Consider the following 9,421-nt stretch of genomic DNA (forward strand, 5'->3'; position numbering starts at 1 on the left):
GAAGTTTATATATATATATATATATATATATATATATATATTTTTTTTTAACCAAGGATGGACAGACCTTCTTTCTGATTTTCATTCCCAATGCCATTTTGTTAAAGCAGAAAATCTTTAAGGAGTGAAGTCACATTTTCCATGCCCCCAAAAGCTCCCGAGAGTTGATGAGTATTATTGTAACCAGAGGAGACTGGGGACAAAGGAAGCTTATAATTTCGTAAACAGAGGCTTGGGAGAGCCCTGCCTGTGATGGCTTTGCAGGGGGAGAGGCAGAACTTGGAAAAACCCAAAGCCAGGGGACTCACAGGCCTGGCCAGCCTTAAGCCTGCCATGAGGGCAGATACCCTTTTGGGGGCCCTTTGAGGGTTTCTGAATGCCTCCCCGCCCCATCTCTTCTTCGGTTAACGCTCTCTGTCAGCCCAGTGATGTTTGCCAGTTCCAAGTTGGCTTGCTGAAACAGCAGGATTACTGTACTTGGAGTTAAGAGCCTGGATTCCAGAGCAGATTCTTTCTCTCATCTCAGTTTCCTCACCTGCAAAAGGGGATGGTGAAGGAGCTACCTGAAGAGTCTTCCCTCAGCCTCATGGTGGGGCCAGACTCTGGTCTCACTTGCCCCAAGTTTTCACTGTTCATCTTTGGGCCAGACCACAAAGCCAGGCAGCTGATGGCTATTGTCATTTCCCTGGGACCTTAGAGCCCTCCCCTTGCCTCAGATTTGAGGTAATATTGAGTGCTATGTGCTAAGTGAGTTCTCATGTATCTTATTTAACGCTCACATCTCTCAAGGAAGGTGCTTGACATGATCATTGTCATTTTTGTTTTATAAGATTAAGGACATAAAGGTGCAGAGAAGGTAAGAGTGGTGCCCACCTGGATAGTCATGGGACAGTAGGGCCATGTGTGCAGCTCTGGGTGGCCCCACTCAGCTCCTCTTGGCTCAGAGTCTCCTCAGTGAGGTCTCTGAGCCGAGGATACTCATCATGACACACTTAACAATGTCCTGGAACACAGCTCTAGAAGCTCTGGGTAGGAGGACCTCTAAGGCTCCTTAGGTGCTGGCCTCACAAGAAGACAGGCCCCACTAAATGAGAGAGATGTAGAGAGAGGGAGCATCGGGGGGAGATACACACATGACACTGAGAGACACACATGCAGACAGAGACACAGAGAGAGAGACATGGGGAGACACTGAGACACAGACATAGACACCCATAGACGCAGAGACACAGACTCATGCACACACATAGACTCAGAGACAGACACAAGCACAGCTACTGAGAGAGGCACATAGAGACACAGACAAAGGTACTCTGAGAGACATGCACATAGAGACACTGAGGGAGAGCCACACACAGACACACACAGAAAACTGCTGAGAGCGCCACACGTGTAGAGAAAAACTAGGAAAGATAGAGATAAAGACACTGAGAAAGACATATATACGGACACAGACAGAGATGCTGACAGAGATGTTCACAGAGAGATACATTCAGAGAGAGATACTGAGAGAGAAGACACTGACACACACACACGCACACACGCGTGTGATAGCACTGTTCTGCAGGGGAACCAGCTAAGTTTCTCAGAGAACTAGTGCTTTGGGAGGGGGCTAAGGTGCTATGAGTGAGGGCTTGCAAACCTGGCCAGACTCCCACTTCGAATGTGTGTTCTGACTCACAAGCTGAGGATGCCGTGCCTCGCCTAGGGGGAGGAATCTCATGGGGAAACAGGTCAAGCCTCACGTCCCTCTTGATTGGTGTGGGCAGCGTGGCCTGGGTGAGGAGGAAGCCTGAGTAGGAGCCTTTGCCTCCTGTCTGGGGTGACATGCCTCAGGACCCTCAGGCTAAGGAGAGGCGGGAGAGCCAGGGCCAGCATTTGAGGAGGAAAGGGCCCGGGGTGCTCACTGAGAAGCACTGACTGAATACAGACCTGCACATTCCCTTTCAGCCAGTGTCTTCTCCCCAAATCACTGACAAGCCTGCCCCTCCCAGCCTCGAACACCCGACCCTGGCTGCAGCCCAGCCCCACCTGCACAGAGACCTAAAGCTCAGGAGAAGGCATGAAGACCTTGCAGGTGGAGTTTTTATGTCTATCTTTGAATTCCTACTTCTACTCCTGTTCAGGGATTTGTCTTCAATAGAGATTTTCCCCCTCCATTTCTGGGCAACCCTAGTGAGACCCACATGGTGGACTAGAGGAAGCAAGAGCTGACTGTCTAGACTTAATTTGAGATGTGCTAAAATGGGCCAGCTGGCCCCAACCTTCCCTTCCATACAACCTGACCACTAGAAGAGCTGAGATGTTCAAAGTGATAGAGGAGCCTCACATTCCACCAGGTTCCTCGATCTCTCCAGATGGGGGCAACAAGGACTGACCCTCAGGTAGCCTACCATTTATCTCGCTTCCCAATTTGGCCATCAGCAGCTGCAGCACTGTGGAGTGAAGGTTAGAAATTCCCTCTATGGAGTCTAAAGCATCTGGACCTAAATCCAAGCTTTGCCACTTACGATCTGAAAACCTGCACCTCAGTGTCCTCCTCTATAAAATGGGGTTACCGATAATGCCTTCCTCGCAGAGTTCGAGATGAAGCACATAGAACGGAATCCACGCATGGATACTAGCTATTGTTGAAATGTTTTCCCCCAAAATCCTTCTGTTGAGATTTGACTGTGATGGGGTTAAGAGGGCAGAAACTTAATCTGACTATGGTATTGAGAGGTGAGGTCTTTGGGAGGAGATTAGGATTAGAGTCATCAGAGTGGGGTCCCCATGATTGACTCCTGGTGAGTTTTTAAAGAGAGGGACTGAGACAAACGTGGACACAGACATGCCCTCCTACCCTCCTACCATCAGGTGTGGCCTCCGGACCTTGGGCCCTCACACCATGAGCCAAACAAACCTCTGTTCTTATAACAGGTACAGTTTCAGGTATTTTCTCTTATAAGCCACAGGACAGACTCTAGCCTGGATATGAAACACCCAAAGTGTAAGGGCTTTCCCCTCCTCCTTACTGTACAATTCTTTCTTTTTTTTTTTTTTTTGGAGAGATTATCACTGTAGGGCGCGTGCGCTCGCCAGACAGACAGAGAGAGACATAGAGACAGAAAGCGAGAAATCACCCCCCAGGGGGGATGGTCACGCCGCAATCCCTTCTCCTCCATTCTCCTCTCGGGATCTTGGGCACGCACGCACACGTGCCCGGCGTGAGTTTTAAGTCACCGGGTCCGGGACGTGAACCGCGGTCGACTACGTGGGAGTCCAGCGACATAGCCATTATGCTAACTGCTGGTTCCCGCTTACTGTACAATTCTTAAAGCCTCTAATGTACTAAGTGAACTGAGAAGTTCTAAGAGAGTTGGTAGTCTCAGCACTTTCAAGGATTATTTGTACAAAGAAACTTTTTTCCTGTGGAGCATCTAATGGGATTAGAGATCTTCACCTCATCTTCTGGGGTATGTTGCTAATCCAGATCTCTCATTTGTACAGTCCATAGAGAAGTGGAAGTCCCTTCAGCAGTCCCTAGACCAGGTGGGGTGTACAGTCATGTATGTTCTTGCTGAAGGAGCAGGCTCAGCTTGGCCCAGAGATCTCGCCAAGGGCATCCTATAATGCTCCCAGGAGCCTCAGGAGCTGGTGTCTCTCCAGGGTGTATCCCAAGGCCCTGAGAGGCATGGAGTGTACTCCCCTTGTAAGAATGGCCTGCCTTCGACATCAAGACCCTGCACTGACAGTCACAGATGGGCTGCCTGCAGCCAGTGAAAGTGAATAATGAAGAGGATTGACCAGCTCCAGGGCTGAGCAAGACAGTCCAGGAGGAGCTTAACTGGTCAGCTCTTATTCCTAGGAGCTGGGGATTCTAGTGAGAGGGCACTAGAGTTGGCATGCATCAGAGCCAAAATGATCCTTGGGCATCAATAGTCCAGAGTCACATAACTGACTCTGCAGCTTGAGTCAGAAACCAAGCAGTTCAAAAAACCTGCTGGGCAAATACACAAGCATGCCCCAAGTCCCAAAAGAAGAACAGACAAGAAGGGATTGCGTCATGGCCAGGTTCCCTGGGGGTGATTTCTCACTTTCTCTTTCTCTCTGCCTCTCTCTGTTTCACTTTGGTAAGTGCATGCACCCCAAACAAAAACCTTGAAATTAAGAAAGGAAGGAAGAAAAAAAGAAGAAACAAAGGAAAAAAGAAAGAAAGAAAAAGAAACTCCACTAGATATTAAAAAAAAAAAAAAGATGAAAGTCAAACATCCTGGCTGAAAAATGCATGGGAAATCTGAAGAACTCTGGTCTTGGTTTGCCCCTTGCCCCCATGTTCTCAGTTCCTCTCAACTTGCCTATACTCTCTGTGCTATGGCTCTTGTTCTGGGTCCTTTCTACCAGAGGTTGGGGTCTACTGGGGCTCAGTCTTCAGCTGAGCCTGAAGCTAATGGGGGGGCTGAGCCTGCCCTGTTCTGAGCTGGTCCTTGCTCCTTTATGGCACTTTGTAGCAGAACCTTTTTTGCTTGAGGGGAGAACTGGCAGAACTCTCAGCATCATAGACTTGTCCATGGCCCCCAGTCTGGGATCTGGAATCTGGAATCTGGAATCTCTTTCTCCTGGGTCCGTTCAGTGATCTCTTTGACATTATTTCTAGGAAAAGTGATGCCTTCTCATCAAGCCCTCATATTCCTCTTCTGCCTCCTTTGGAAAGTGCCTCTAGTATTTTAGCCACCACCGCTTAATTTACAGCTTCTGAGTACCATTAACCACCTCTAGTCTGGACAGAGTCTTCTAGGTATCCATAGTCAATGGAATCATCGTTTTTGTCCCCTTTCTCCTTGCAGTACAGCTGGTCTCCTAAAGCCGCGGTATCTCCTAAACTGCTGTTTATAGATCACCCAAGGCTAAAGTTTTGAGCTGGTTTGCACCAGAACTAACCCATGCTGTCTAGTTCAGAACTCTCTTAACCACAGAAGGGGAGATCTAGAATACTCAATCATCTCACAGTTCATCTTCTATGGGAGTTGAGTGCCACCTCCCCGTTAGAGATTCATTCAGATTTCTGACAGCCCTTTCTTACCTTGACCTAGTTGGCTCACCTGCAAGTGACTGACTGGGAGATCCACCCCTTCTCCACCTACTTCTCTTCTCTATCCACGCAGGGTCTTGGACCACTGGTGAAGGAGACTGGGTGGTGGTCTAAAACTAAGTCTAGAGGAGTGAAGCTTTCATGGAGGTGCCTAAGAAAGTCCAGACAGTTGTCCACTCAGCTGGTATCTGGCTAGTTGCTTGGCTTTTGAGGAAGGAGGATTCCTTTTGAAGGCATACAGTGAAAAATAAGGGAGACATGTGATTTCTTAATTTTGTTTGCTTGCTGTAGAGCACATGTATTCGACAGAGAGAGAGAGAGAGAGAGAGAGAGAGAGAGAGAGAGAGAGAGAGAGAGAGAAAAGGAGAAGTACACCCCAGGGAAGATGGCTATGCCACAATCCCTTTTCCATTTTCCCTTAGGATTTTGGTCATGAGCACGTATGTGCCTGGTCTGTTTTTCAAGCCACCACTTTTGAGACTTAAACCACACAGTTGACTGTGTGGGGTCCAGTACCTTAACCACCATGCCACTGGCTAGCCCAGAAACATGTGATTTCTTATTGTCCATGCCAGGTCATGTGACCCTGAGGGGTCAGGCTATAGACGAGAGCTCCTGTGTGTGAGGGAAGAGCCAATGGAACATGGCATCTATGGTACATCGCATTACAACTCCCATTCCCTGTCACTCACTCAGAGTCTCTCAGGAGTTCTTTAGCTTATCTGTGACTCAGGGGTCCCAAAGGCCAGTGCTGTGGCCGAGGCTAGTTATGCACCAAGTTCACATGAGGACCAGGGTTGCAGTGCACGTATTGGGTTCACTCCTATGGATAGTACCAGGCTTTGGCCCTGGGAAGCCTGCAGGCTGTGGGGCACCCACTTTTCTATTTCCTAACCCTTATGTCCTTTCCAGAGTGGATGCCAGCAGCTTGCGGAGGCCGTGGGCTCTCACTGGAAAGCCAGAGGTCGGGTCCAGGAAAGTTGATTTTCATCTCCTGAGATGCTTGTATGGGCCCCAGGCCAAGCTTGGTTGAGGGCTGGCAACTGGCTGGGAAGTGTTCAGCTCCCTGTCATTGTGGACTCCAGTAGCAGCCTCTGGGGAGGAGAGTATCTTTGTGGAGGGCAGTGTAGGCTAAGCCATGCTGATGAGACAAAGCAAAAGGGGTGGAGAGGGGACGGATTTCCTTGGGAGGAAAAGCACTGATCAGACGCTCCAGTCCAGGAAGAGGAGGAGGCAGGAGGGGGTAGAAAAACAGTGGAGATATTGGAGGAGCCCAAACTGGTATAATTATTTAAAATTTGCTTTAGGGCATGTACTCCTCTCCTGTAGGGGAAATCTTGGAGAGAACAGACTGGAGCAGGAGACAATAATGGTGCTCGATGCTTTGGGGTTCAAGATGGCAACACCAGGAAGGTTGGTTCCACTTGGTAAGTGGAGAGGCCTTAGGACAGGCAGATGAAATTCTGTTTGGGCTTTGCCTCCATTTCTGGTGGACTTTCACTGAAATGCAAACTTGTGAAGTCAGAGCTTCCTGTTTGTTTTGGTCATTATGTAGATCCCAATGCATAAAATAGAGAACAGCATAGATTAGACTCTAAATAAAATGAAACCAAACCGAAAAATAGTTAAAATTATAAATAATCTGGGCACAGGGATATAAGAAAAGAGACATTGCATTTTTTTATAAAGGATTTATTAATTTTAATTTTGCTATTATTTTTAAAAATTTGCTATAGGGCATGTGTGTGTGTGTGTGTGTGTGTGAGAGAGAGAGAGAGAGAGAGAGAGAGAGACAGAGACAGAGAGAGACAGAGAGAGAGAGACAGAGAGAGAGAATGAATGAGAAAACAAGCTACCAGGTCCAGGACTTGAATTGCAGTTGACCATGTGGGAATTCAGCACCTTAACCACTACTCCATCTGCAAACCCTGGGACATTATATCTTATAAGAGTTAAAAGTCCCTTACAAATCTACCATGGGGTCCTATAAATGCTTGACAAGTTGCATTTTGGGAGATATTTTGAGCCATTCCACTACAGGGAGCAAGCTAAGGGAGCTCTCTAACAGGAAGAAAGCAGGGAGGATCTGAAGGTAGATTGTGCTGGGGGGATCCAGGCCAGAAGACAAGTGAGAGCAAGTCATACACAGGTGAGGGGATAGAGCATTAGGGTATGAAGTCAGGTGTCACAGCAGGTGGACTCACATACCTCCTGGGACTCTGGCTCAGGTGTTCTTCAGAAGTCCAAGTGGTCTCTTGGCAGCAGGGCCTCAGGGTAAGATCAGATAAAAGAGTGAGACAAGGCTCCAGGGCTGTTGGGTCTGGCTCTAAAAGAAGGTTACCACGATGGACTTTGGAATGGGCCTAAGACCAGAGGAGGTCAGCAACCAGACCTGGGCATAGGCTTCAGGGCTGCAAGGCAAAGGAAACTAGGAACCCAGGAGAGCAGCTCAGGCTCCCCTCTGTCTTTGGCTTCCTGTTAGAATTCATTCTGGGACTTGCCACAGAGTGAGCTGCAGGTGGAAGTCACAGCCATGTGCCTCTAAAGGTGGGAAGAGGAGAGCCTCAGACTCTGAGAAACAGATAGGGCCCTCACACTGGGCATGCCAGCAGCACACATGGGGGTAGACAGATTCAAATTTAAAAAGTTAGCTGCGTGGACAAGAGAGACCAATGGGGCAGTTGTGGAGGTCATGGGCAGAGCTGGGAGTCTTTGTGTGATGGAAGAAGCAGGCTCTTTTCCCTCTGGGAACCAGACCTGGATTTTTGTGCTTCGCTCAGAACTAGGATACAGTCTTTCCAGGGAGAAACAGTCCTTTCTGTGTGACAGAGAGTGTCACCTGCATCAGGGAATGACTGGGGAGGAGATGGAAGAAGACACTTGGGGACAATTGCAGAAAATGAGTATTGAGTGCTTGTGAGAGTAGTGACTGAATTTGGAAGGGAGCAGCAGGAGTCAGAGAATATTCCTAGAAAAAGAAGTGACTCCTCAAGGCCATAGGTAAGTTGAGGGCACAGCTGGTCAGAAACCTAGCTGGCATGTTCTCTCTTCCACTCCTCAGTGCCATCCAAGATCTGGGAAGAAGCAATGGGGAGAGAAAGAGTCCCTGAGAGGTAGCTGAAGTTGGACAAAGAAGGAATTTAGATAGAGAGCAAGTGTGTTTCCCTACCTCAATTTTAAGGAGGAGAGTTAAAGAGAAGGCCAGCGGTTTGGACTGCCTGGAACTCCAGCCTTGAGAAAGCCAGACAGTATGATCAAATAACATGTTTGAAAGTGAGCCCTTTCTGGGCATCTGAGTAAGCTATGGGCGAAGTTCATCTGCCTTTTTCAGAGGTGTGGAGAGCCTCTGGGTGAGGCCAGAAGCTCCTCTCGAGGGCTCCCCGATGATCAAATAGGAAGCTGTGGAAACCATCTAAGTGAGAGGTGAGAGATGGAGCAATGGCAACTTCAGAAATAGAATAGCAATTATTTATTTAGCATTTACTATGTGCCAGGCACTGTTCCGGAGTGTTCAACCCTCACAATTTAGTAGGTACCGATATCCTAATTCAAAGATGATGGTAAAACAGGCACAGGAAAGTTTAGCAATTGGTGGAGCCAAGGATTGGGAGCTTATACTCTACTGCCATGCTCTGCTACCTAGTGGTTAGGGTGCTGAGAGATGAGAATGAGAGGAATTAGATGTAAAGGGATTAGTGAAGGAAAGGAGTCGCTCAGGCTCCTCGCTGGCCCAGGAGATACTATTTACACTAATAGGCACTAGTCGAATGAGGCTGGGTTTGAGGGAAGAGTTCATGAGTCTGGCCTTGAACAATGTGGTGGTTTTAAAATAGGTCCTCAAATTCTTTGATACTCTTCTCTTCAAGAGGTGGAGCTTGATTTTTCCCTTCTTACTTGTAGGTTGGATTTAGTAACTTGTTTCTAAGAAATAAAATATAGTGACAGTGATTATGTATGACTTCTAAGAGTAGGTCGTAAAAACCACTGTGGCTTCCACCTTGGTCATTCTCCCTTGGATCACTCACTGTGAGGAAAGACAACTGCCATGTCATGAGAGGTCCATGTGGCAAGGGACTGAGGCCTCCTGCCAATAGCCAATTCCAACACTCCAGCTATGCGAGCAAGGAGAACCATATTGGAAATGGCTCTTCCAGCCCCAATCAACCCTCGGATGACTGGAGCTGCAGTTGATTCTGAGATACAGGCTACAACTCTGTGAAACAACTTGAATATGAACCACCCAGCCAAATGACTCTTGAACTCCTGACCCTCAGAAAGGGTGTCAGGTAATAAATGTCTTTTCTGTTTTTAAGCTGCCAAGTTTTGGGGTGATTTGTTTCATAGCAATAG

This window comes from Tupaia chinensis, unplaced genomic scaffold, assembly GCF_000334495.1.
Source record: "Tupaia chinensis unplaced genomic scaffold, TupChi_1.0 Scaffold000542_1, whole genome shotgun sequence".
NCBI classification, from domain to species: Eukaryota; Metazoa; Chordata; class Mammalia; order Scandentia; family Tupaiidae; genus Tupaia; species Tupaia belangeri.